Source organism: Cornus florida, unplaced genomic scaffold (genome assembly GCF_030987335.1).
Source record: "Cornus florida cultivar Cherokee Brave unplaced genomic scaffold, ASM3098733v1 CherokeeBrave_3.0.0_Hap2_Chr09, whole genome shotgun sequence".
NCBI classification, from domain to species: domain Eukaryota; kingdom Viridiplantae; phylum Streptophyta; class Magnoliopsida; order Cornales; family Cornaceae; genus Cornus; species Cornus florida.
Window position 1 is genome coordinate 49,684,666 of NW_026775579.1, and position 7,670 is coordinate 49,692,335.

The window sequence follows — 7,670 nt, forward strand, 5'->3', positions numbered from 1 at the left end:
CCACACGATCATATGCCGTGGCCACGTCATGCTTCAAAGCCACCATTCATGTTCTTCCTTTTTTCCTCTTAACATAATGCATCAATTCTTGGGCAATAATGATATTATCATGTATAATACGCCCTGAAACAAAGGCACTTTGTGTGATACCCCTTGGATCTGAGACACGGGTTGATCAGGCCCAGACCCAAACCCGAGGGATATCAAACAATTAAAGTATTTTAAAGCGAACACAGAATAGAAATTTAAGAATTTAAATAAAGAACCAAAAGAAATATAAAATCCTCCAAATGGAAAATATTATTAATCCAATCCTTCCAAAACCTCCAAGGTTACAACTTGGGAATCCAACTAGTGAACCCCGAAATAAAACTTCAACTGAAATTGAATAATTAAAAATAAAAATAATCCAAGACTAAAGCGTGAAATGAAATCCTACGTTGCTGGTGGAATGAATGAGAGTCTCAGCTTAGCATGATCAAGCTTGAGATTGGAACCGTCCAATACCTGAAAAGAATAATAAATGAGTGGTCAGGCCCACGAGCAAGTTCTAATCTAACTGCAATCTATACAGTGACCCGATACGCAGATACACCGTAGACGCCTCACAATAACTATCTAGTCCATACATATAAATATATCCACACTAAGGGACATTCACTAGTCTATAATAGGGGTCTCAACCTGAATAGAAGACAACATGTGAATACGCACCCAAAGGTGGGCATGAGTACCTAGATCTAACAGGGTACACCTCAACCTATTATAACCAGTTACGCATCCACTGCATATACGCACCCTAACCAACGAGTCTGAGACTCAAGCTCATCTCGTGGTACCATAAACATATATATAAAGTCCGTCCAAAACCAGGGTATGTAATTCAAATATTTATTAAACTAACATACAATAAACCAACTAGTTAGTCACTCAACTTATTCAGTTGATATGACTTAACTACCATCCATTAATCCAGGAAGCCATTCAACTTATTCGCAATTGATCTGACTTAGTCACAGTTAGGATTCAATATTTTTCAATCCATTCCTTTAATCCATTAGGTTAGGTTTATGCGTTTTGAGCTAAACCGTCCCTAGTATGACACCGTCCCATACCGGTGCGTACAATCCTCCATATCCATGTAAATTACAACATATATATAATAGTTTAATAATTTACAGTCCAAAACCACCATTCAAATAATTGCAGAAAAGTGCTTAAAGTTTCAACAATTTAAATCCAAGAATTAAATCATATGATTGCAGGAATCGATTTAATAATTTAACAACTAACGTTCAGAGCATGCATAGATCAAATCTAATATATCAATGACTTTATCATGCACTTAAGATAAATCCTATAATCATATTATAGGCCAAAAATTGCTACATTAATTTAAGCAAATTATTTATTTCCATCCGGCAACAGTGTACTTAGTTGTATACTTGAATTCCGTTTAATCTTTTAGCACAGGGCCACACTATGCTACCAGTGTAGTTTGTTAAATAAAAGACTTCACCGTGCATTTAAAACAAGTTTTATAAACACATTAAATCCATTTAAATTGCTGAAATTTAATTAAGCAATTATTTTGTCTTCCATCCGTTAATAGCATAGAAAAATTCATTAACTGTATACTGTTAATCCCGACCACTTAGAATTAAACTTTAATTAGTTTAGGGTCCTAATAACATCCTAAAACAACTTCTTAGTCCCTCTATGAAGACCCAGACCCATTAGTACAGTGTCCATGCTTAACAGTACCAAACAAGACGTGGAAAAACAAGTCTGGAAGTGAAAATTGAAGAGAGCCTGCTCTAGATTTTAAAGAGCGGGCTCTTTTGAGCCTGGAGCCGGCTCTAGCAGCCCTAGATCCGGCTCTTCATGTGTGGGAGCCGGCTCCCACATCCATGGAGCCGGCTCTCACCTCCTTTGAGAGCCTCCGTCCCCGTTCTGCTTCGTTTCAGCCTATCTTTTCACCTCCGGTCATTCCAGTTCCTCTGTTTCTCTTAAATACTGAACTTAATAGTCTTATATATACCTAGTATCATTCCAATGGTCAACTTACAGTAGTTGAAAAGAATTACAGAGGCTAAAATTACAACTAAGTTAACATGCTCGAAGAACAGAATGCTGAAACGAAAACATGCATAACTGTTGTTTTACAGAATTAATATCAACACCTAAAGATCATTGATATAACATGTATTAAACATATAGGTTCCAGTTAATGTTAAATTTAAACCCTAGAGACTATCTAGGTGCACAGAACACGAGCCAAAGAGAAGGAGAAAGAGAAGAACTTGCCTTTGATTTCAGTTATGAAATCCCGGCGTCGTCTCCAAGTTTTTCAGCAATTCTGAACGCCGTCAAGCTTCCTACAACTCCATCTCTAATCCTTAATCAACCTCCTTGGTCCTCTCTGTACAATTCCTCTTAAGCCTCGCTCTATTTCCTCACAAATGCTCTTTGTTTCTCTCTCTGTAACTTTGGTACATGAATAGGGTTTTTCCAACCCTTGATACAGATTATAACCGTATATTTATAGACACAAAAATAACCTAAGTCTACTTAAAACCCTAGACTGTAATTTAATCGGCCCATAGAAAACCTAAGTCATATTATGTCGGCTATCAATACAGAACCCTCTAAAACATACGTGAAAACCTACGTACATAAACAAACCATTTAACTTATTTATTTAACTTATTTATTAATAAAAGCAACTAATAAATCCACGTTTGATAATTAAAACATTCAATTAAAATAAACATAACAATTTAATTAAACAAAACAACTAAATAAAAATAATCAAGGAATTCATTTAACCCTAATAATTCAAATAATTTCAAATAAACAAGCAACAAAACCATTTAAATAATTAAAAAAAACAAGTAAATACTTAATTAAAATACCATAACTATCCTCTTAAAATTAGGGTATTACACTTTGGTAGTGGCTAATCAGATCAGAGAGACACGGTTTCAATCTGTTTGCAAGTGCCTTAGAAAAAATTTTGTAAGAGACATTACATAATGAAATTGGATGAAAATGACAAACCTATGTGGGATTCTTCACCTTTGGATTAAAGAAATATTGGTTTGATTTAACTGCTTGAGAAGAAAGCCAGAATGCAAAAACAAGTTGAAAGCTCTTACCAAATCTCCTTTAATGATGTCCCAATTAACTTGGAAAAAGAAAGGAGAAAATCCGTCTGGACCCGGAGTCTTCATTGGACCCATATCTTTTAAAGTCAACCACAGTTCCTCTTCAGATCTTGGTTTTAGTAAGTCTTTATTCATAGCATCAGTTATTTTAATAGGGATCATATCCTAAAAGGAATCATCTATATGAAAATTTACTGATGAAGAGAAGAGATTAGAAAAATACGCTTCAATAATGCTTCTGATCTCCTACTTAGAATCTCTCCATTCTCCATAGGAATCTTCAAGGCTTGAAATCAAATTTTTCTGTTTTCGAAACATAGTCTTTCTGTGAAAATAGCTAGTGTTCTTGTCATCATGCATCAATTATGAGATCCCGGACTTTTGTTTCCAGTGAAGTTCCTCATCCCTCCAAGCTTTTCCCAACTCTGTTTCAAGACGAAAACAAAGTTGTTTATCACCATCATCTTTCCCTTTTAACTCTGCTATTTCCCTTTGAAGATCTTAAATATGTTGCGCCGAATTACTCTTATAATTAGAATTCCATAGTTTAAGCTGATTTTTGCACAGCTTCAACTTTTCCTTTAAAACAAACATGGAAGAGCCATTAACAGGATTCTCCCAAGAACTTTTGATTAACTGGTTAAAAGATTCCTCCTGAACCCATCTGGCATCGAAGTAAAATTGACATTTGGTGCTCAAGATTTCTTGATTAAAATCCAATAATAATGCAAGATAATCAGAGCCTAATACTTAGAGATTATGTAAAGCACAATAAGAAAATGAGCTCAGCTAAGATTGAGTAGCCAAACCTCTATCTAGTTGAGCTCTAATCTTTTTACCCGATTCCCTATTATTACACCAGGTAAAGGAGTCTCATTTAAAACCCAAATCCAGCAAACCACAATCTTCTACTAAACTTCAAAAGCTCCTAAGCATCCAGCTCCTTTGATGAACCCCATTTTTTTTTCCCCCCGCATGAAGGATCGAATTGAAGTCCCCCATTAATAACCACTTATGCCCAATCTTAGTCTGTAATGAGTGGAGAAAATTCCATTGCAAATTTCTGGTACTGTCATCACAAGAGGCATAAATACCCGAGAAAAACCAATCACCAATCTGACCACCCTGTGATATCTTGCATGTAATGTGAAAGCCATTGCTATCAATGACTTGAATTCCCCAATTGTCTTTGTAAAATAAAGCTAAACCTCCCGATAAACCATTAGAGGGGATAACAAACATTTTAAATTGACCACACTGTCGATGTAATTGCTCTAACTTTGCCACATTATTCTTAGTTTCAACCAAGAAAACCATAAAATGGAGAATGAGTATAGAGTAATCTCCGCAACTGGGAAATTGTTACTGGGTTCCCATACGCTGAAAATTCCAAACTAGAGCCTTCATGAACAAAGAGTGATGGATATTCAAATGAACCCAAATAGAGGAAAGACAGTAAGAGAAGGAGAGAAAGGAAAACAGAAAAGGAAAGGGAGGAAAGAACGTAAGAAAAAGGGAAGAGGGAACAAAACAAATTGAGAGTGAAAAAGAGAAAAAAAGAAAGGAAGAAAGGAATTAGAGCAAAGAAATGAGCGAACAAGTCAATCTGATAATGAAAAAAAAAGAGCAGAGAGAGAAAAAAGAGAAAGCAAAAAGAAATTAGGGCAAAGACAAGAGGGCACAAAGCAAACATATAATGAAAATTAGATATAAAGAATTTAGAGAAGAAAAGGTATGAAGAAAGTAGGGCAAATAAAAGAGGAAAGAAAGCAGAGGAAATAAGAAAATTGTACAGCAGAAAAAGGAAAGAAATCAAGGCAAAACCTGGAACCAAGAAACAATTGCTTTTGAAACTCTGAGACGCCAAAGACCCTCTACAACTACGAGAGAAACACACAACCAATATTGAAACTGGAGATTGGGTGGATGAGATCTAGCGGGGAGGCGGTTCTCCTCGAAGAGAACCCTAGCTACCTGTATATGTATATTAGGTGTAGATAAGATTTTTAGTTCATCATTTAAGATTAACACATAATAACTGAAATGACAAACATGGTCTTTCACATAAAAACATCATCTTTCTTTTACATTACAATTTCCAAACTTATTTTTAACATCTCTCCAATAAAATAAACTCCATAAGCATCATATATATCACCGTTAAGTAAGTTTCGGAAATGTTTCATTTTTCAATTATATGGGACTTAAAAAAAATAGGGTTAACTTCAGTTACACCCTATGAGATATGTCTAATCTTCAAGGTGACCCCCCCACGTTTGCAAAATTCAGTTGACCCCCTGTCAGACATTGTCGGTTGACAAAAACAAATAAATGAATGAAATGACTAAATTGCCCTTTTGTCGTTTTTCTATATATACTTAACCAAACCCAAGTTTATATAACTTAAACCCAAGTTTTCTTTATCTTGTAAACCAAACACCGTGTAATCACAGTGGCCAAACACTTCAATCCACTTTACTTCGTTAACCCAAACTTAGGTTTTGCAATTTCATTTTGCCGACTAACCCTAGATAGAGAGGCAAAGAGAAGAGATATCAGAGAGATATAGCCCTAGGTTCGTATGTGAAGATATCGATTTTGGTTGAAGCCTACACTAAATACGCTTGATCAAACAACATATTTGCAAATAGTTGAAGGTTTGAAGAGGAAGAATTTGTTTGATTTGAAGCTATTGAGAAAAAATCGCGATTTGGAGGTATGAATTTTGTCTTTCTAAAAATTGATTTTGGTTTTATTTGATAAGGGGTTTCGGGTTTGTAAAAATGGGTTTTTTTTTTTAGTATTTCTTTCTTCGGTTGTTTTTGTTTGGGGGTTTAGGGTTGTTAAATTTATATCTGTAACTTAGGATCTTGATTTGGGAGTTTAGGGTTAGTTTTTGAGTTTATTTGTTGGGTTTGTTGAGTTTGTTGAATTTTTGTTCAATTTGTCTTTAAATTGTTCGACTGATTAAGGGTTTTATTTGAAAATGCATGAATTTGTTTAATTTATGTCTAAATTCTGTAAAAATGATATTTTATTGCTTTAATTTAAATTGAGGGTTTTCTTTATTTCAATTGTCAGTGCCTTATTTATGCGATTTATATATATATATATATATATATTATATATATATATATATATTTCTTGTTATTTGAATTATTGATAGTGATGGGAGATATTTATCATAATTTTCACGTGCACTACAAGTCAAAATATAGAACTGTTAATCATGTAGACCCTGATAAGTATGGTTTGTATAATTTCCTGGAAGACATAAGTAGAGCTGTTCTTGAGGATTATCCTGGGGGTTTGGGGTTTACTTATGCTATATACTGTGATATTCCTGGTTCTTATTCTAAGATGTTGGTTAAGAATGAAGCTGATTTATTAGACATGTTATACTTAAATAGTGAAAGAACTAACATTAATGTGTATGTTGAGATAGAAGAAGTTGAACCTTTAAATATATCAACTGATATGGATGAGCCTTATGAGGATATGGATTATGAAGTGGATGCTAAAAATAGCGGGGGTCTGAGTGAAAAAAATGATTAGAAAGTGGGTGATGAAAACAATGAGGAAGAGGATAGTGATGTGGAGAAAGATAATGTGTATGATTTTAGGAAAGAGAATCAAGATTGGATGGCAAAAGGTGATACTGATTGTGTTGAAACTGACACTGCTAGCTTAGATGATGAGTATGTAGGGTTTCAATACAATGATGAAGACTACAATGTGGACTGTGAGGATGGCCTGTCAGATTATGAGTCAAATGATGAAGCACATTCTGATTCAAGTGTAGAGATTGGTGTGAAAAATCCAAAGAGAAATAGATCAAAGAGTAAGGATTGGGATACAAAATTAAAGGGAAAGAATATGTAAAATTTAAAGGATAACTTATAAAACTAGAACAATATTTATTGTTTCAAAATGTGAAACATTTTAGAGAGGTGTTGATAGATTATACAATCCAAGAAGGGTTTCAAATTAGAAAGACCAAAAATGAGAGTTCAAAAATAACTTGTGTTTGCAAAGCCAAAGGTTGTCCATGGAGGATCTATGCCTCCCCACTGCCTTGTAAGACTTACATGATAAAAACATATAATGATAATCATTCTTGTGTGAGGGGTGATAAAAATCCATTAGCCAATTCTATATGGATTGGAAAGAAGTTTTTTAACAAACTCAAACAAAACTCACAAATGACAGTTGAAAGTTTGAGAACTGCACTACATGAAAAATATGGCATTAGAGCAAAGAAACAACAATGCTATAGGGCAAAAAAAAAGGCATTAGATGTAATTGAGGGTACCCATGGGAAGTCATACAGTTTGCTGCCCTCCTATAGGAATGCAATTAGGAGGACAAACCCTGGCAGTTTGGTCACACTTGATTATTATGATGCAGAATTCAATGGAGTCAATAGATTCAGAAAGATTTTCATTGCTTTTGATGATTTGAGGTCTGGGTTTATAAAAGGCTGTAGGCCATTCATTGGGTTAT

At 34.5% G+C, this 7,670-nt stretch overlaps 1 long non-coding RNA gene across 1 annotated transcript; it reads right to left on the reverse strand.

The window, feature by feature from the left end:
• Positions 1–260: 260 nt before the first annotated feature.
• Positions 261–5,190, reverse strand: LOC132273871 (uncharacterized). The gene is made up of 2 exons (XR_009470279.1): positions 3,159–5,190; positions 261–507 (listed from the first exon to the last, which is right to left on the reverse strand). It is a non-coding gene; the product is annotated as an uncharacterized LOC132273871 (long non-coding RNA).
• Between the last annotated feature and the right edge of the window lie 2,480 nt (positions 5,191–7,670).